Source organism: Manis javanica, chromosome 7 (genome assembly GCF_040802235.1).
Source record: "Manis javanica isolate MJ-LG chromosome 7, MJ_LKY, whole genome shotgun sequence".
NCBI lineage: Eukaryota > Metazoa > Chordata > Mammalia > Pholidota > Manidae > Manis > Manis javanica.
The window spans coordinates 74,522,698-74,544,502 of NC_133162.1; positions in this window are offsets into that span (position 1 = coordinate 74,522,698).

The following is a 21,805-nucleotide window of genomic DNA, read 5'->3' on the forward strand; positions in this document are numbered from 1 at the left end:
CATAGGGGTATGTCTACCAGGGGGCAGAGGGGTTGTCTTTCTGCATGGAAGGAGTAGTTGGAAATATTAAGGGGCACGGCGGCCAGCAGTGGGCGCTGTAGTGATGCGCACAAGAAACAATTGGCTGTGTTAAGGGTGTGGTTGAGAAAGATGGTGGTGTCCTGAATGAGCTGTAATGAAGAGTAGGAGAAATGGGAAGAGGGGTGGGGATAAGAAGATGAAGAGGCGCTATCAAGAGTTTGGATAATGACTTTTTCGGAATGTCTGCTATCTGATGCAACTTGAGAGATCTGGGAATGAGAGGGAACATACTTTCGAGAGATATGAAGGGTACTGTGGGGGGTCGAGGACTCCCCGTAGTAAACTGAGGCTGTGACTCTGGCAGCCCATCAAGAGTCCCAGGGATCTGGGATTGATAAGGAGAATGAGCTGTTGGGATATTTCATGAAACGGTTGGAGGAGTAATACTGTGGGTACTGGAAGTTACCTATGTAGTGAATGGTGCAAGACTAGTAGGGACATCTCCCGTAGGTGTCTGACCATCGCCTGCAATAGGCTTGTTTTTGGTCATAGAGGAAGCAGAGGTAGGGAGAATAAGGGTAGCTGCTAGTGAACACTTTGGTGGAGGGAGGAAAGTGGAGGTGTAAAGGCTCAGAGCAGCTTTTCAGAGGGCAGTCTGGTGTGGCAATGAGGGCAGTAACTTTTGTTTGATGCTGTGTGTAAGTCTCTCTGACTTTGAATCGCCATACAAAGGAGGCTGGGGTGGTGGGGAAGACAATAGGAATGAGGAAAAAAAGGCGAGAGAGCAGTAAAGGAGGAAAAAGTCATGATTTGGGTATGGATGGCAAAGGGGGTGAACGGGATTTTGGAGGAAAGAGGACAGTAAGGTCAGGAGTCTGGAGGGAGGGAGAGTCTGTAAACTTTTGTAGGTTAAGAGATCTTTTAGGTGATGTGGGGACAGAATGGTAAGGGGCGCCCTGAATGTCAGTTTACGAGCTTCTTCCTGAAAGAGCTGTCTAGCGGCTAATGCTCGTAGGCAGGGGGCTCATCCCCGAACTGTGGGGTCTAATTGCTTGGAGAGATAAGCTACTGGGGGGCAAAGGATGGGCCATAATATTGGCCTAGGACTCTTAGAGCTTGACTGGACCTCTCATGAATGTATAATGAGAAGGGCTTCGACAAATCAGGAAGATGGAGAGCTGGGGCTTCCACAAGGGCTTGACAGAGCTTAATGAAGGAGTGTCGGGGTGAGGAGGATAATGGTTTTTTAGGGGGGCTCTTGCTGAGGTTATATAGGGGTCTTGCCAACAGGGTGCAGGGAGAAGTTAGGGATCTACGTTCTAAAATATCTAGCTAGGCTTAGAAAGGGCCTAAAAAGGAAAGGATTTTTGTCTTGGTTTTGGGAATGGGCAGGTCAGAGAGGAGCCATTTTCTGTCTAAGGTAATGGACTTTCTTTGTTGAGATAGAAGGAATCTGAGGTAAGTGAAAGGAGGGGAAGAGATTTGAGCTTTGACGGGGGATACTCGGTAACTTCTGGAAGCTAGAAAATTAAGTAGGGAGGCAGTGTCAAGTTGAGACTGTTCCCACGAGAGACTGCAGAGTAGAAGATTGTCTATGTATTATAAGGTGGACTTGGAGTGATCATGATGAAACTGTTTGAGGTCCTGAGCTAGGACCTGTCTAAAAATATGGGGACTATCTCGGAAGCTTTGTGGCAAAACTGACCAAGTGAGTTGTTTAGAATGTCTTGTGTATGGGTCCGTCCAGGTGAAGATGAAAAAATCTTGGGAGCAGGGGTCTAGAGGGATAGAAAAATGGGTCTTTGAGATCTAGGACTGAGAAGTGGGATGCTGAGGCTGTATGGATTTGGAACTAAGGGATGGATAGGGACAATGGCTATGTTGATGAGGCGAAGGTCTTGGACAAGGCGGCAAGATCCATTGGTTTTTTTAACAGCTAATATGGGGGTATGTCTTTGAGATCTAGGACTGAGAAGTGGGATGCTGAGGCTGTATGGATTTGGAACTAAGGGATGGATAGGGACAATGGCTATGTTGATGAGGCGAAGGTCTTGGACAAGGCGGAAAGATCCGTTGGTTTTTTTAACAGCTAATATGGGGGTATTAAATGGGGAGTGAGTGGGTCTGCTTGAATGATGGGTTGGAGGCCTATGAGGGCTGAAGTGGTTAGGGGGTATTGGGCCTGACAGATATACTGAGAGGGGTCACATAATTTGATAGAGGCAGGGGGACATAGGGCCACGGAGGGGCTTGTAATGTCCCAAACTTTGGGATTTACAGGGTGTATGAGGGCAGAACCGGAGTTTTCATTGGGTAGAGGGGGGTCGTCGGCTATGAGGGCCATCAGAAAGGGAGTACTGGGGGCTGTGGGAGTGGATATAGTTATGGAAACATGGAGGAGGGAAAGGATGTCTCATCCTAGTAAAGGGATGGGACACTGGAGCATAACCAGGAAGGAGTGGGAGAAAGGTATGGGATTGTCTTGGATTGTGCATAAAAGGGTGGGTGGGGGGTTTAATGGGAAAATCTGTTTACCTCCTACTCTGACTATAGGAGTAATGGCTGGCGTGGTAGGGCCCTGGTATTCTCACAAGACTGAGAAGGTGGCTCCTGTATCTAGGAGGAAGGAGATGGGGTGACCGTCTACTGTTAGAGTAACCCTGGGCTCCTGTTTGGTGATGGAAATGGTCGGGCGAGAAGCCCCCGGGCCCCATCAATCTTCTTCTGCCAGCCCCACTACAGCGGGCTTAGGATGGGGGTTGTTCGTCCAGCCTCCCCTTCGGGTGGTTGGGCAATCAGACCCGCAGTCGCCCTTTTTGTGGCATCTGGGGCATGGGGTGGTAGGAGATCTGGGGGAGGGGCACGCCCTTGACCAATGTCCCTCTTTTCTGCACTTGAAACAAGCTCTTGGGGGGGCTTGTTTGTAGAGGGGCGCCCAGGTTGTGGTTTTATCAGCTGGGCCAACATCTGGAAATTGGCCTGATCAGCCTTTTGTTTACCGCGTTCTTTCTCCTCCTCCCGCTTATGGAAGACTTTAAAGGCCACTGTTAGGATCTCAGTCTGTGGGGTAGCGGGGCCCTGTTCTAACTTTTTGAGTTTAGCTTTAATGTCGGGGTAGCCTTGAGCTAGGAAGTATGTCATAAGGACATGTCTTCCTTCAGGTGTTTCTGGGTCCAGGCTGGTATACTGTAATAGGGCTTGAGTGAGTCTGTCTAAGAACTCGGAGGGGATTTCATCTCTCTTTTGAATTATGTCTTGGAGCTTTTGAAAATTGACTACTTTACAAGCTGCCCTTTTTCAGACCTGCTATTAAGCAGGAGGCAAAAATATCTCAAGAGCGGAGACTCATGGCGGTGTTATAATTTCAGTGTGGGTCTTGTTCGGGGACAGCAGTGGGGCCAGGGGGATAAGTGGGGTCAGTCCTGTGGGTTTCAGTAGCCTGCATTTGGGCGAAGTCCTAAACTCGTCTACGCTCTTCAGGGAGGAGAGTATTGGCAAGGAGCATGAAAATGTCATGATGTGTGAGGCTGTAAGACTGGAGGGTCTATTGAAACTCCCTGATGTATGTCATGGGATCAGTGGAAAAGGAACTTAGGCGTTTCTCTAGTTGGGCTAAATCTCTTAAGGAGAAAGGGATGTGAACACGCACGCTGCCTTTGGATCCTGCTACCTCCCGGAGGGGGGCGATAATTTTGGGAGGCTCTCGGGACTGAGTCTGACGGGGACTGAAGGGTTCTGGCTCAGTCTGTGGGGGAGTGACGCGGTCTAGCCGTGCCTAGTCGAGCAGGTCCTGAAGTGCAGAAGGGGGGCAAAGAAAATAAAGAAAGATAGAACCGGACCCACATGTGGCCAGCTAGCAGCCCAGCTGCTTACTTCTGCCGCTCTAGTTGGATGTGGCCAGCTAGCAGCCCAGCTGCTTACTTCTGCCGCTCTAGTTGGGCTTGAACTCATGACTCTGAATTAAGAGTCCCATGCTCTACTAACTGAGCTGCAGCAGGGCTCTAGTTAATTGCTTATGGAATACGTAAACAGAATGTTCTTTGTTCTCCATTGCTGCCACATCTGCAAGTGGGGGAAGGGCATATTTAGAAGCAGGGGCAGTTTTTCTACACATCTTCAAGGTCTCCCTATTTTCAGAGTGAGGAGTCTTGGCAAGATATGTTTTTGTAGACAGATAACTTCTAAGGACTGTACCGGTTGTTCTCTAGCTTGTGCCTTCCCATGCTGCGTTCAGACATGGGGGAAGGTGCTTTCCCATTCTCCCTACAAACATGTGAGAAGACAAAGGCGGTCCCTAACAGGGGAGAAACAGGTGGTGAGGGCAAAGACGGAGGAGGCTCTTGGGACCTAGTTAAAGGGGGGCTGAAAGGCTCAGGCTTAATCTGCAGGGAATGAATGTGGAGGAGGTGAGATGGGGGAGGAGATGGTTGGGGAGGAAGGGAGAAGGGCTGTTGTAGGAGAAGAAGGGGAAGGGAGTGAACAGGAGGCTTCTGCGGGGGCGGCGGCTTGCAGGCTAGGAGAACTTGGAAGGGTGCGGGGAGAGGAGGAGGCGGAAAGCTTCGATATAGGGAATCTCCTTCCATTTTTTCAGGCGCTGGCAGTAGTTAAAAAGATCGCGAGTGATGTTAGGATCAAGAGTTCCCCCTGCAGGCCATTGGTTTTTATTGTCTAGGGGGTATGTCGGCCAATCTTGGGAGCAATATTTACGGAGAAGTTTTGGTTTTATATCAGGCATCAGGGAGAGGGTAGCCAGATGCTTAAGCAGGCATTCAAGAGGTGAACTTTCAGGGAGGGATGAGGAGGCTCCCATGGCTAAAGGACAGAGAAGGAGACAAACAGGGGAAGACGAACGGAGATCCTCGGACTGGAAGCAGACCACAAGGAGACAAAGGGCGTCCCCGATGATCCTTGGTGGTCTGCGGAAACTCGTATACGAGTCGGAATTTCTTGGGAAGTGTGGGTCGTCACCCAGACTTCCCTAAGAAGGCAGAGTGCCGGAGTCACGAGGTACCTAGCGCTAGGCGTTTTCGGCGGACAGAGCAGAAGGAGGAGGGGGGGAAAGGGAGCGTTCTCATCCACAAAGGAGTCACCTCGTTTATGGCTGTTGTAGGGGGTGCCTGAGAGTCAGCCGCAGCCGTGAAGGCCTGAGGCGGGGATTTATGACTGTCGGAGGAGGGGCCTGAGCATCCGCCGCAGCCGTAAAGGCTTGAGGCGGGGATTTATGGCTTTTGGAGGAGGGGCCTGAGGGTCCGCCGCAGCCGTGAAGGCCTGAGGCGGGGAGCGTTCCCTCCTCATCCCCGAGCGTCAGGGCCTTGCGGGACGATCACGGTCAATGGCACTGCGATAGCTCAGGGAAGAGCGACCCACTCCGGGGGGGAAAACTTACCTAAAGGTCAGAGAGGAGTGGTGAGTGTGATGAGCCAGCGCCGGAAAAAGAGGACGAGGGCAAGCTGCTGCTGGTGTCGGGGGAAGACGGGGCCCAGTTGGGGTGTCCCGTCTCCCGGGTTTCGGCACCAATGAAAGGAAAGGAGCGACACATAGCAGCAATTCACCGGAGAGTTCCGCTTTATTAGGGAAAGGTGCTGGGTTATATAGGAGGGGGCATGATTGATTGAGGTGTCACTTCTATGGGGCTGGTGGCTGTTGGCTAGGTGCTGGGATTGGGAGGGGGGCAAGAGGTGATTGGGCTTCAGGTGGCGCCGGCGGGAACTGACGACCCCGAAGAGAAGCCGGAAGTTTGCCATCTTACTGGTGGGGACCCTTCAGGCGGCACCTGCGTCTTCCTCTGGGAAGAGTGCTGCTATTACATCAACGAATCTGGCATTGTAGAAACTGACATTACCAAACTCACTGACCTTGCCTCCAGCCTCCACTCTGCTTCCAATTCCAACCCATTCTCTTCAATACTAACAAACCCCCTCCTCACCTGGCTCTGGCCCATTGCAGGCCCCATAATAATCATTCTTCTCACCTGTCTCTTCTTACCCTGTATAATAAAGTTCATCAAATCCCAAGTCGGAAAAATCTCTAATCAAGCTTTCAACCAGCTTTCACTCAGGAACTACCAGCTTCTGGCCACAGAAGATCCCTCACCCTAACGTGACCTCCTCACCACACGCTGAGATGGACCCCTCTCTCCACTGGAAACTGTTCCTGGAAACAATAGCCGCAGACGCCTGGCTCCTGACACCCATATCCTCTTGGCCAACCTATGGTTACAGGGAACCTTCATTGGTTTCCAAACCTGAGGAAGTCCACATCTACTCGTCCTTACTGTAAGGAGTCCTATCAACCCTTTCCTCCCAATCCTCAAGCCCTCACTCCCTTCTCCGCCCCTGTTCAGCAGGAAGCAGCCAGAGAGAAAGCAACGTCCACAAGCCCATAGAGGAGAAAGGGGGGAATGAAGGGTCCCCACCAGTAAGATGGCAAACTTCCGGCTTCTCTTCAGGGTCCTCAGTTCCCGCCGGTGCCACCTGAAGCCCAATCACCTCTCGCCCCCCCTCCCAATCCCAGCACCTAGCCAACAGCCCCACCAGCCCCGTAGAAGTGATACCTCTATCAATTCATGCCCCTTCCTATATACCCCAGCACCTTTCCCTAATAAAGCAGAACTCTCCGGTGAATTGCTGCTATGTGTCGCTCCTTTCCTTTCAAGTAGAATCTAAGGGGCATTCCTTAGGTTACATTCCCACTCCTCTAATTAGTACTTCTACCAAGACTACACAGAATGGAAAGAAGTGTGTCTCCAAACATACATTTGGGACTGTTAACCAAAAGCAGTGAGAAGCAATGCAGAGCAAACAGAAACAACAGGCTCTGTGCTCCCTCAACCCCTTTCTTCCAGTCTGGTAAAGCAATCCCTGCTCTTGCCCAGGACTGATAACCATGCTCTTGACAGAACCCCTCCTGCCTCCTCTGGGATGGTGCCGTCTTGAACTCCCCTTCCTGGGATAAACCTGTGGTTTAATCCTGCTGTCTTTACTGGCCCTTTTCCCATAGACCTTTTCGTGTTTTTCAGTCATGTCTTTTATTGAAGTTGTTCTCACATTAGAGAATTCTTGCACTGCCATAACCATGCCTGAAAATTCATAAAAATCTACACATCATATAGTATATAAAACTTAAATTCATGGGCATTTTGAAAAGTTCACAATCGTTTACATAGTTACAAGTGTTGGAATTTTAAATCAGCTACAGGTCTTTAGATTTTTGGTACTATAAGATATTAAGTCATACTCCCATATATTTATCTCAGTTTCTCTCTCAATAATATGATCTGACACAAGATTTTGCCAGAAAAGAAGCATATTTTTCAGGGAAAATACATGCTTCAACATCTAAGAGATTATTTGTCATCTTGTTGGTCTTCAAGTGAAATTTTCAGTTTAACCAACAATCCTTTGTTTTTCTTTTAAGCACCTACCTCCCCTTGGTTCAGCTACTCACCCAAATACATCATAAGTCAGCATTCAGCCTGCACCGTCAAATAATAACCAAAATCTTTGTCAGAAGTGGCTGTTACATCTATCAAAAAACATTGCAACCCTCCTATGAGTCCAATTCTTGAAGGGACAGTTTAATTAAACCTAAACTATTATAGGAAATGCTCCCTATCAGGATTGGGTTTACTCACCCATATGCTTCACTCTTTCCATTTGCAAATCTGAAACTCCTGCATTTGGTAAAGAGATTGGCTTTATATATAAAGAAATATATATATATATATAAATAAACATATATAATCTGTATATTTAAATGCTTATAATGAATATGTATTATATAGAGTATATTTATTATATGTAATTATTATATACGATTTGAATTTTTCTTTTAATGTTTTATTTTTCATTTGAATTCATTTCAGGTTTTGTTTTCCAGTTACAAAAACAGTACAAAGAATTCCCATATATATTTTATCCAGTTTCTTCAAACGTTTGTAAGTTACTGTGGGTAAAATTGTAACATTTCCAGAATATCTTGCCTGGCTTTAGTGCATTTGCATATCCTCAGGGCTGGAGAGAAGTTCATCGTCATATCAATGGGTAATTACCTGGACAACCAAGGGTGTGTCTGAATCAGAGAGGTTAAAGGGAGGGGCTTGCTTGCTTGCTTCCTTCCTTCCTTCCTTCCTCCAGAGTAGAGGAGAGAGAGAACCCTGGAGTGCAGTTTGTAAGCAATAAACATGTTTTAAACTTTATTTCTCCCTTTGACTGATTTTGATTTTTAGAGGTATTTTGCCCTGGAATTTCCTCTCCCTGGACTTACACTGACATAAATACAGTACAATCAAAACCAGTAAATTAGTATTAGTGCACTATTATTATCTAACTTACAGTCCTCACTCAAATCTCATCCCTTGTTTGTGTCCCGTGACGAATTCCATCCAGGAGCACACAGTTCACTTGTCATGTTTCCTTAGGCTCCTTTAATCTTGGAAAATTCCTTTATCTTTTTCATTCACGACCTTAACTCTTGAAGACTACTAGCCTATTGTTTTATAAAATAACCCTCAAATTTGGTTTCTCTGTTTCCTCATTAAATTCAGGTTATGGCTCTTTTAGTAAGAATGCAGTGCAGAAAAAAAAACAAATATGCAAGAATATTTAGGAAAGCAATGAACAGGGAAAGCTGAGGGGGACTAGCTTTACTAGACATGAAAACGTACTATTGAGACAGGGATCGTGGATGTAGTCAGAGTAGGGTGAGGGCCTCCGGAGGCGGCAGGGAGAGATATTTGCAGTCAGAGCAATGTAACTACATGAAAGGAAACCTCCTTACTAAAACTCTAGGTTAAACATTGAGCTCTAGAATCATTGTTCAGTGAAATCAGTTAATGTTCCCCAGATAAAGAAGAGTAGCACATGTTTTATTATGCTAACCACTTATAATCATGTGTAAGGTTCTCTTTATCATACTAAAAGGCCCAGGCCTATGTGCTGTCTTTCTTCCTTCAGATCTGATGAAGTGATTTTGCAAACTGGGTAACTAATTTAGCAAGTAAGTCCTGGCATAAACAACACAGTAAAAGGCAGGAAGGATTCCATCTTAAAGATAAGATTGCATTTTAATACCCAAGAAGTTAAGATGTTAGAAATTCTTAACCTACTCTTTAGCAAACAATACCTAGGCGCACCTTGGGGGCTGAGCAGGTGGCCTTGTTTCATATGCTCCCAGACCAAGATGCTGGTATCTCAGAGAGAAATTATCGGAGGAAGTTACTTGTGTTAAGTTAATTCTAAATATTCAGGGACCACTTAATAAGTTCACACCCCTAAGTTTTTCCATGTTCTCGAAAAATCCTCAGCTGCCTATAAAACCCCCTAGACAATGCACCACTACGGACTCTCTTGTCCCCTCCTGGCATGAGCCAGGAGCTCTGTCCTTTCACTTTATCTCTAAATAAAAGCCTGTACCTTGCTCTCCTACCTTGGCTGTTTGTGAAGCTGATTCTTCGGCTCCGCAAACAAGAACCCCGGCATCACTATAAGGCCTCTATAATTAAAACAGTGTGGTATCAGTGCATGGGTAGACAAACAGAGCAGTGGAATAGGAGAGAAAGCCCCAAAATAGACCCTATCTATTTGGAAATTTAGAATATTGATAAAGGTGGCATCTCAAGAAAATTGTACAGAAATGGGCTTTTACAAAAAAGGTGCTGAAACAACTGGGTAACCATGTGGAAAAAGATAAAAGTAGAACAATACCTTGTTAGGGTGCAGGCTTCCGAGGCTTCCCCAGAGAACAAACTACACAGGCATAGAGATGTAAATTCAAGCAAAGTCTTTATTCAGCCAACTAGTTGGGGTCCAAGTCAGCCCCGACGCAGCGGGTCTCAACAAGGACCCCGAGCACTCTGAGCCAAGGGTTTATATAGCAATTTCAAAGCACTTAACTCATAGCAATTTTCTATAACTATACATTATTCTTGCAAGACATATATCCTGGGGTTAAGCAAGGGCAGGGTAAGACTACTCCTCAATGGTTAGGGAGGTTCTGCACGATAAGCTTGGTATGTAAGATTTACTGACCAAGGTTAGCTGACCAAGGGTCACAGCTGCCCACCACCCGGTGCTCATGATTAACTTGTTTTTCAAGGCCTTACCCAGGCCCAGGGTTTGTTTTTTGTTTTTTTTTTTTTCCCTCTGAGTCACACTCTCAGAAAATGGTTTCTAGGTTTCTAAGATGGCTATGCTTATGTTAATTTACTAATCTTACTAATGCTTAGATTCTACATTTCCCCACTTTCCTTTGACCATTCCAATCATGGAATGTTTGTTTCTTCCTGCTGTGTGAGTGAATGGTAGTGCGGTCTCAGCATTAGCACCTGAACAGCACTCACTCTTTCCCTAACAAAGGCTATTAGCCGGTTTAAGATACAGGGACCTAAAGTGAGAAGCAGTATAAAAATAAGCAAGGGCCCTGCCAGGGTGGATATCAGGGTTGTAAACCATGGGGATTTAGTAAACTAGGATTCAAATAGCCCTTGGCAGGCCTCTCGGCCTCTCTTCCTTTGATCTGGTCTCTCTCTAAGTTTAGACATTGAATCTCTTACTATTCCGGAATGGTCTGCTGTTAAGGTTTAGCTAAGTTTTATTAGTTCTTTTTCCTGACTCTTAATGCTCTCTGCACTCCTTTACATTTCCCCCCTTTTCTTGATTAGACTGTGGAATCTTCCACAGCGGCATCTGGGTCCTGATACCTTTGACGAAGGACTAAGAGTTGGACAGTGTCAATTCTTTCCTGCACAAACTTAACAAGCCTGTTAATTATGCACGGGCCAATCGTAAACAGCAACAGCAGGATAACGAGCGGCCCCGCAACGGCCGAGAGAAGGGTAGCAAACCAAGGCTTGTATTTGAACCAAGACTCAAACCAGCCTTCGCTACTTTCATATTCTTTACGCCTCTTCTCTAAATCTTTTTTCAGTTTGGCCAAGGAATCTCTGACTGCACCTGTTTTGTCTACATAGAAACAGCACTCTTCTCTTAAGGCTGCGCATAACCCACCTTCCTTTAAGAACAAGAGGTCCAGGCCTCTTCGGTTCTGTAGGACCACCTCGGACAAGGAGGTGAGGGATTGCTCTAGGTCTGATATTGTCTGTCGGAGTTGTTCTAGGTCTCTGTCGATTGCCAGCCTCAGGGCTGTGAGCCCCTTTTCTCGAGTTACAAGGGCTGCAACCCCCGTGCTTGCCCCTGTCATCCCTAGGGTGAAGAGGGTTCCAATGGTCAGGGCGGTAACAACCTCCCTCTTGCTCCGGTGGGGGCTCAGCCTTTCTTCCCAATAAGAAAGGAGAGATTCATGAGAATGATACATTAGGCGAGGTAGAAGGGCCACCAGCACACAAAACTCACTGTTAGCATTGAACACAGAGGTGGATAGGGCCGGAGTGAGGCCTGTCTTTGAGCAGAGCCACCAGCCCGAGGAGGGTATAATCCACTTTCCCTGCTCCCACGTAGTGTTATTATAGGAGGAGCATAACTGGCTCTGGGTCGTCGGGACTGTGCCTACACACGTACCAACGACTGAGACTTGAGCGATTGTAAGTCCCCACGGTCTCCCGTCCCAGTAAGTGGGATGGGAGTTGTTGATAGTGTAGGAGCCATTTATCCCAATTGCCTCATAGAAGGGGGGTGAACCTGGGTAGCATAGCCAACAGGGATCGGTGAGGGAGGAAGTGGTGTGGTTAAGAGTCTCTACAACTGCCTGCACCATTTCCCACATGGGATTATCTAACCCGGAGGGGGTGTGCTGGGCCCATAACCCAGAGGTCGATGCACTCGGTCCTCTCGTGGGCTCTGGAGCAAGCGTTCTGGTCGGCATTTTCTCATCCTTTTTGCTCAGGCCCTTGTCCTGGATTGAAGGTTTCTGGGGATTTATAACCGAGTTGGGACCTACGGCAGCGGTGGGAGTTGACACGGTTAATTTAATGATGAGGGTCGAGCCAGCATGCCCCCCATATTTATAATACACTATTCCCCACGCTAGTCCATTTATCCAGCGCGATACCTCAGTGTTTTTGCCTGTCTCGGTGAATTGAACTCTTACCCAATCCTGGTCCGTTTTGTCACAAGCCTTGGTTTTGTAAAGGGTCATAGGCTGGTGACGAGGGATGCCCTTGTTGACATAAGTAAATTTGACAGAATCGATTTTTGTAACTGTCCATCTCCAATCCCCATCGTTCGAGGTTACACAGTCCCAGCTGGCACAAAAGAAGTCATGCCCCCCCCCCCCCACAGTGCCTTCCTTTACCTGTTCCTGGGCAAGCATAAAACCCATGGGAGCGAGCCAAATTTGGAGGGATGGATCGGTAAACGGGGTTGATCTGTCGAAAGCAGAAATACAGGTCAGGCCACCAGGTTCCGATTGGCGCACTGTGTTGTGTGGAGTTGATGACTTCCCCATTGTCACTATCAATCAGCATCCAGGTCAGGTTCCTTGGTTGATGGGGGTTGGTGCCTCTGATCCCCACAGATGTGGCTCTCGTGAAGATCCATACTAAGGAGCTTATTAGCAGGATCTCTTTCATCTTCGGCTTAAGTGTAGTTTTAGGGGATTGGCAGGATGCTGCTGCACCTTCCACTTTTCCTTACAGGCCCCTGGGTCTTTATGAGGCAGGACTTTTCGAACGTGGGTGTGGTGTACCCAGGGAGCGATACCATCAACCTTGAGAGCAGTGGGGGTGGTAAACAATACAACATAAGGTCCTTTCCACCTGGGCTCGAGAGTCTTCACTTGATGTCTTTTGACCCATACTATATCCCCTGGGACTATGCCATGTTCCGGGCTCGGAATTTTCCCGCCCTCATAATATGCTCTGATCAGGGGCCAGATTTCTTGCTGCACTTTAGCAAGAACTTGCAACACATTCAGATAGTCAGGGGCCGGGTCCTCTGCATCGGGAAGCTGCACTCGTCGAGTTATAGGTGGAGGGGCCCCATACATTATCTCAAATGGAGTTAAACCATGTACATAGGGGGAGTTCCGAGCGCGGAAGATGGCTAAGGGAAGGAGAGTCACCCAGTCCCCACCAGTCTCCAATACCAATTTAGAAAGGGTCTCTTTCAAGGTCCGATTCATTCTCTCTACCTGCCCAGAGCTTTGTGGGTTATAAGCACAATGTAACTTCCAATCTACTCCCAAAGCTAGGGCTAGTCCTTGCAGGACTTTGCTAATGAAAGCCGGGCCGTTATCGGAACCTATTGCTTCAGGGACCCCATATCTGGGGATGATTTCTTCAATTAATCTTTTTGCTACTACCTGGCTAGTCTCATGCTTGGTTGGAAAGGCCTCCACCCACCCAGAAAAAGTATCTACCATAACTAGCAAATACCTGTATCCATACTTCCCTGGTTTTATTTCGGTGAAGTCTATTTCCCAATTCCTCCCTGGAGCCCTCCCCCTTTCCCGGGTACCTGCTGGGTGCAGCCCTCTTGGGGCTGGTCTTAGCATTGCACAGCTACTGCATTCTTTCATGATCTGGCGAGTCACCTCATTCTGGTGGGGAAACACCAACTGCGCAGACTGGAAAAGGCTGAGCAGTTTTTTTCCACCTAGATGGGTGGACTTATGCAGATTAGCAAGCAGGTACTGTCCTAATGCTTCTGGCAAGATCAATCTACCCTCCTGGTCCCTACCCCAATGTCCCTCTCCAAACACTTCCCCCGGGACTTGTTTCCTAATCCACTCAAGATCTTGAGGAGAATACTCAGGTTTGGGCGGCAGTGCGGGCAGTTGAGGTATGGGTATTTCGAGGGCCGCAAGCACAAGAGAGTCCGAGAGGGCTGCCCTTTTAGCTTCTGCATCTGCATGGCTGTTGCCGATGGCCTCGGGTGTCTTCTTTGATTGGTGGCCCGGTACATGTATAACTGCTACTGCTTTAGGTTTTTCGACAGCAGCTAATAGTCTTTGGACTTCTTGCAGATTCCTCAGTCCCTTCCCTTCCGCGGAACGGAATCCTCTTTCTCGGTAGATGGCACCATGGATATGGACAGTGCCAAAGGCGTATCTGCTATCTGTGTAAATGTTGGCCCGCTTTCCTTCTGCTCTTTCCAGGGCCTCAGCGAGAGCAATAAGTTCCGCCTTCTGTGCTGAGGTGCCAGGGGGCAGAGCTGTGCTCCAGACAACTTCCCCATCGTGGGTTACTACTGCTGCCCCTGCTCTCCTGACCCCCTCCTGCACAAAGCTGCTCCCATCCGTATACCAATTTAGCTCACAGTTCAGTAACGGTGTGTCTTTCAGGTCTGCTCGCACCTGGATAATTTCGGAAAGGATATCTCTACAGTCATGGATGGGGGTCGTCAGATCTGGGTCCGGCAGAAGGGTGGCAGGATTTAGGGTTACCGGGTCAGAAAAGGTGATTCAGGGAGAATCTAGTAGGAGCCCTTGATAGTGGGTGAGTCTTGCGTTCGTCATCCATTTGCCTGGAGGATGCTTGAGGATCCCCTCCACGGTATGTGGGGCTGTTATTCTCAGATTTTGGCCAAAAGTCAGCTTGTCTGCCTCTTTTACCAGTAGAGCGATGTCTGCTAGGATACGCAGACAAGGTGGCCACCCGGAGGCCACTGGGTCTAGCCGCTTGGACAAATAAGCCACAGGTCTCTTCCACGGGCCCAGCTGCTGAGCCAGAACTCCTTTAGCTACTCCCTTCTTTTCATCTACAAACAGGATAAAGGGTTTTTCTGGGTCTGGCAGAGATAGGGCGGGGGCCCGGAGGAGAGCTTCTTTTAATCTGTCAAACGCCTCTTGTTGTTCCTGCATCCATTGCCAGCCCGGCCCTTCTTTGGTTGCTTCATATAGTGGTCGGGCTATTTCTGCGTACCCTGGAATCCAGAGCCTGCAAAACCCGGCTGAGCCAAGAAATTCTCTCACTCCCCGGGGTGAGGAAGGGATGGGGATAGCCAGGACAGTTTGCTTCATGGCCTGTGTTAGCCACCTGGCCCCATTAGATACTGTGTACCCCAAGTAGACTACTGACCTCTGACAGATGTGGGCTTTCTTGGCGCTGGCTCGATATCCCAGTTCACCTAGTTCAGCCAGCAAGTTCCCCGTGGCTTCTTCGCACTCTTCACGGGTTTCTGTGGCCAGCAACAGGTCATCTACATACTGCAACAACGTCACGTGGGGGTGGCTCCTGCGAAAGGGCTCCAAGTCCTGGCTTAGGGCTTCATTGAATAAGGTGGGAGAGTTCTTGAAGCCCTGAGGCAGTCTAGTCCAGGTAAGCTGCCCTTTTCTTCCTCCCCCTGGCTCTTGCCACTCAAAGGCAAACAAAGGCTGACTAACTTCAGAGAGTGGAATACTAAAGAAGGCATCTTTCAGGTCCAGAGTAGTATACCACACATGCGTGGGTGGCAGGTGGCTGAGTAAGGTGTAAGGGTTAGGCACTGTAGGATGGATGTCTTCTACCCTCTCATTGACTTTCCGCAAGTCTTGCACTGGCCTATAATCTTTACTGCCAGGCTTCCTCACTGGAAGCAGAGGCGTATTCCATGCAGATTGGCAGGTCTTAAGGATTCCTGTCTCTAACAGTCTATGGATATGGGGTGCTATCCCTTTCCTAGCCTCTTCTGGCATTGGATATTGCCGGACCCGGATGGGTAGAGCTGCGGCTTTGAGTTGAACAACAACCGGGGATAGGTGTTTAGCGAGACCAATTCCTCCGGTCTCAGCCCATGCGGAAGGGAACTTCTGTACCCAAGAGTCTATCTCTCCCTGGCCCCCCTTTTCTTGATCCGCCTGAAACAGACGATGTTCATCGGCCAGGGAAAGAGTTAACACATGCGCCGGTTGTAGGGGCTGCCCTTCTTTGTCCATGATTTTTATCCCTTCAGGTTCAAAATGAATGCGAGCCCCGACCTTGGTTAATAAGTCTCTGCCCAGCAACGGTGCGGGGCTTTCGGGTACGACCAGGAATGAGTGAGAGACCTGATGCCTTCCTAGGTCCACTTTTCTGTTAGTAGTCCAGGCACATTTCCTGGACCCTGTCGCTCCCTGGACTATACTTGTGCGTCCTGGGTTTAGGGGGCCGTGGGCCTGGTTGAGAACTGAATACTGTGCCCCAGTATCTACCATAATCCCAATGGGAGTCCCCTCCACGCACAGGGTTACCCAGGACTCGGGGAGGGGTGCCGAGCCCCGTCTCCGTAAATCCTCCTCTCCTAGGTGCAGGGTCTTAACAGGGTTCCCTCTCCCTTGTTCCCTCCTTTGGGGGCACTCCCTCTTCCAATGTCCATATTTCTTACACAGGGCGCACTGATCTTGTCCTAGTCGGGACTGACGGGGTCCTGTTCCTTGAGGTGGCCTAGGGCCTTCCTTCACTCCGGCCAGGAATATCCTGGCCATCTCTTCCCTCTGCTTCTTGTTCTCCCTTTTCTGAAATTCCCTGTCTTCCTTCCTATTTTTCTCCTGCATTACCCATTTCTCTTTCCTCAGCCTTTCTTCTCTATCTTCCGGAGTTTCTCTAGCATTGAAGACATTCTCTGCCTGCTGCAGCAGCTCTCTAATAGAGATCTCCCCTAGGTCCTCCCGCTTGTGGAGTTTTCTCCGGATATCGGGGGCTGCCTGGTTGATGAATGAGAGGACTACAGCTGACCTATGTTCCTCTGCTTCCGGGTTTATGGGGGTATACTGCCGGTAAGCATCAAACAGCCTTTCCAGATACGCGGCTGGGCTTTCCATTTCCCCCTGAACAATAGTTTTTACCTTAGCCAAGTTAGTGGGCCGTCTGGCGGCCGCCCGGAGACCGGTCATCAGAGTCTGGCGGTAGACCCGGAGACGCTCCCTACCTTCTGCAGTTCCGAAGTCCCAATCTGGGCGCGTAAGTGGGAACGCCTCGTCGATGATGGGCTGGAGGGTAGTGGGTCTTCCATTTTCTCCGAGGACATTTTTCCTGGCTTCATTGAGGATACGCTCTCGTTCTTCAGTTGTGAAGAGAGTGCGGAGTAATTGCTGGCAGTCGTCCCATGTGGGATGATGGGTAAACATAATGGACTCCACTAAACCTATAAGACACTTGGGGTCCTCTGAGAAGGGAGGATTCTGAGTCCTCCAATTATAAAGGTCACTAGATGAAAAGGGCCAATATTGATATTGCTGAGCAATGCCGGTACCGATGGCACGCACAGGCAGAACTGGCACTGCTCCTTCTGAGGCGGAGGAGGGAGCCTCCCCTTCTTGTTCCCTGGCCCCTCTAGACCTTAGCTGCATTCCTCCAGTTCTACCTGGCGCCCAGCGTGGGGCCAGGGCGGGGGAGTGTGAGGAAGCTCTTTCCGGCATCCCGCCTCCCTCTGCTGAAGAATCTGGGGAAGCTGCAGCCGCCTGGTTCCCACTGGGTTCCCTAGCCGCATTTTCTATCCCCCCGGCAGCTTCACCCCTCTCCTCTGCATACGGGGGTGGCTGCTCAATCGGCGGGAGGGGGTAAAGAGGAGAACTGTCGGGGAGGACAGGCGGCGCACTTGGGCGCACAGGATTTCTGGCCCTGCGATCAGAGGGCTTTGATTTTTCCTGGGCAACTAGGACGGAGGTCTTTTGTGGGTCAGTATGAGGTTTCTCCACCAAAAAGGGCTCCAACCAGGAAGGGGGATTCTCGGCCAAATTTTCCCAGACAAGAATATAGGGAAGTTGGTCAGGGTGGCCCTCAGGACCTGGCCGGGAGATAATGGCTTTGATCTTGCCAATAAGGTCCAAAGAAAGAGACCCCTGGGCCGGCCAGCCTACTCCGATGGAAGGCCACTCGACTGAGCAAAAGGTGTCGAGCTTACCCTTCTTGATGCCAAGGCTCATACTTAAGGCCTGTTCCTTGACCTTGGGGAAATGGGAGAGGATCAGACTCTTAGGAGTAGCCTGAGTCTGACCCATGGTGAGAAAGAAGAAGAAAAAAGAATATGAGGGAGACAAAGGCGAAGGATGAAGATGCCACTTCAAACAAAATGACTGTTGTATGTGCTTATAAACGAGTGCCTGTCGTTGCACAGTTTTTCTTCCGCGGGGGACACAAATTTATCTGGGATTCGCGGCTGTGACCCCCTTATCCTGTCACGGGAGTCTTCTAGCGGCGGGCGCCCTAATGGCTCTTAATTGCCTGACCCGTGCCCACAGGAAATGATGTAGTGGCAGAAAGGAGGAACAGACAAACAAAATGACTGTTGTATGTGCTTGTGAACGAGTGCCTGTCGTTGCACAGTTTTTCTTCCGCGGGGGACGCGAATTTATCTGGGATTCACGGCTGTGACCCCCTTATCCTGTCACGGGAGTCTTCTAGTGGCGGGAGCCCTAATGGCTCTTAATTGCCCGACCCGTGCCCACGGGGAATGATATAGTGGCAGAAAGGAGGAACGGAGAGAGCAGGAGAACCTTAGAACAAGGAAACTTAAAATGAGAAGTGCAAAAAGAAATATAAACCAAAACCAAAACACAGTAAAACAATCAATGATAACACCAAACATACACACCACATCTGATCGCACTCGTTCGGACCGGTCCTTCTCTCACTCTGGTGCGCACCACACTCACCACTTTCAGGGTCCTCAAAAACTCTCGTAATTCTCCCGAAGGGCGTCCACTCGGACTGCCGCAGGGTGACGAGCTCGATCTTTTCCTCCTTGGGTGCCAGTTTTCTGCCGATCGGATTTGCCTTCCTAAGGCCGAGTCACTCGGACCCTAGGGCCAGGATTGGTTACCTGGACTTTTACCCAGGGTCACTAACCTGGGGGCCGGGACTACCAGCCCGGACTTCCTCACTCGGGACCACTAACCCGAGACCATACACGGGATGGCGACTCCCGCTTTATAATGGATTTATGCAGACACGAGGGGGCGACCCTCGAATTACACTGCCCCGTCCGGACAATTAGACCTTGCCTCCAGCTGTCCTTTGTTCTCAGGGAAGCCGCTCGAATCCCGGACGAGCCCCCAAATGTTAGGGTGCAGGCTTCCGAGGCTTCCCCAGAGAACAAACTACACAGGCATAGAGATGTAAATTCAAGCAAAGTCTTTATTCAGCCAACTAGTTGGGGTCCAAGTCAGCCCCGACGCAGCGGGTCTCAACAAGGACCCCGAGCACTCTGAGCCAAGGGTTTATATAGCAATTTCAAAGCACTTAACTCATAGCAATTTTCTATAACTATACATTATTCTTGCAAGACATATATCCTGGGGTTAAGCAAGGGCAGGGTAAGACTACTCCTCAATGGTTAGGGAGGTTCTGCACGATAAGCTTGGTATGTAAGATTTACTGACCAAGGTTAGCTGACCAAGGGTCACAGCTGCCCACCACCCGGTGCTCATGATTAACTTGTTTTTCAAGGCCTTACCCAGGCCCAGGGATTTTTTTTTTTTTTTTCCCTCTGAGTCACACTCTCAGAAAATGGTTTCTAGGTTTCTAAGATGGCTATGCTTATGTTAATTTACTAATCTTACTAATGCTTAGATTCTACATTTCCCCACTTTCCTTTGACCATTCCAATCATGGAATGTTTGTTTCTTCCTGCTGTGTGAGTGAATGATACTGCGGTCTCAGCATTAGCACCTGAACAGCACTCACTCTTTCCCTAACAAAGGCTATTAGCCGGTTTAAGATACAGGGACCTAAAGTGAGAAGCAGTATAAAAATAAGCAAGGGCCCTGCCAGGGTGGATATCAGGGTTGTAAACCATGGGGATTTAGTAAACTAGGATTCAAATAGCCCTTGGCAGGCCTCTCACTCTCTCTTCCTTTGATCTGGTCTCTCTCTAAGTTTAGACATTGAATCTCTTACTATTCCGGAATGGTCTGCTGTTAAGGTTTAGCTAAGTTTTATTAGTTCTTTTTCCTGACTCTTAATGCTCTCTGCACTCCTTTACAACCTAACACTTGACATAAAAATAAATTCCAACTGGATTGAAATCTAAATGTAAGAAATGAAACCGTACAAGTAATAGCAGAAAACATGAATAACTTCCTCTGTAACCTCACTGTAGGAAAAATTCTGGGACCCAATATACAGAACATTAAGAGAAATGACTGATAAATTTAAATACATAGAAATAAACTTTTTTCATGGCCCAGAAACCATCATAAATAAAGTCAAAAGACAATGGACAAACCAGAAGAAAATATGTACAACATGTCTCACAGAGGAATGACTAAAATCCCTCACACCTAAAGGACTCCTCATAATTGAGTGGCAAAAGATCAAAAACTCAATAATGAAGATTGAAAAAAGAAAAGAAAAATGGCACTTACCTGAGAAAAATATGCTCAAATATTCAAAAATTAAAAGCAAATTAAAACAGCACACATACTATTTTTTCACCTAACAGACTGGCAAAAATTAGGAAGTATGACAGCACATTCTGTTAAGGCTGTGCAGAAAGCCTTTCTAGCACAGTATTGGTGGGAATGCAGCCCAAACGGCAGGGGAACTTGCAATAGCTAGCAATATCCAGCAAAATTATACATGTATTTTTTCACCCAGGAATACCAACTTGAGAAATTTACCATGAAGATACATTTCCAACAATATGAAAAACATATGAACAAGGATGTTCAATGCAGAATTGTTTGTAATTGCAAAAGCTTGGACACAACCTATAAGCCCACCAAGAATTAGAAAGCAACTGCTGATATCTGGGAGCTGATTTGATACTCTCAGCTAGTCCTGTAGTTCTGTTGAACATAACCAACTGAAGGTCATGCAGCATTGTTTGTCCCCATGAATAGTTTTAGACTGTGGAAACTCCTGAGGTTAGAATTAATTCCAAACAGAAATAGACAGGGGAGGAGCTTTGCTGATTTTGACAGAGCATAATATAACCTAGAAGTGCTTAGATTAAGTTTTACTTGTGAAACTGCCATGGAGACTCTAAATGGAAGTTATTGCAATTGCAGTCACACCAAGATTTGTGACCTTGGCAAAGCACAACAGATACATGGCTTTCTCCTCTGCCTGTGCACATTCACAGTATTGCTAGTGTAAGTATTACAGTAGATGTATACAGGACTCACTAATTTAACATGAACTTTGGTATCCGATAGAACTGAAGTCAAAATCCCATGCTGTTTTTTTTCTTTTTTTGGTATCATTAATCTTCAATTACATGAAGAACACTATGTTTACTAGGCTACCCCCTTCACCAAGTCCCCCCAACAAACCCCATTACAGTCACTGTCCATCAGAGTAGTAAGATGCTATGGAATCAATACTTGTCTTCTCTGTGTTGCACAGACCCCTCTGTGCCGCCCCCCCGCCACATTATACATCCTAATCGTAATGCCCCCTTTCCCCCACCCATATCCCTCCCTTCCCACCCATCGTCCCCAGTCCCTTTCCCTTTGGTAACTGTTAGTCCATTCTTGGGTTCTGTGATTCTGCTGCTGTTTTGTTCCTTCAGTTTTTCTTTGTTCTTCTACTCCACAGATGAGTGAAATCATTTGGTACTTGTCTTTCTCTGCCTGGTTTATTTCACTGAGCATAATACCCTCTAGCTCCATCCATGTTGTTGCAAATGTTAGGATTTGTTTTCTTCTTATGACTTAATAATATTCCATTGTGTATATGTACCATATCTTCTTTATCCATTAATCTACTGATGGACACTTAGGTTGCTTCCATTTCTTGGCTATTGTAAATAGTGCAGTGATAAACATAGCGGAGAATCTATCTTTTTCAAACTGGGCTGCTGTATTCTTAGGGTAAATTCCTGGGAGTTGAATTCCTGGATCAAATGGTAAGTCTATTTTGAGCTCTTTGAGGAACCTCCATATTGCTTTCCACAATGGTTGAAATAACTTACATTCCTACCAGCAATGT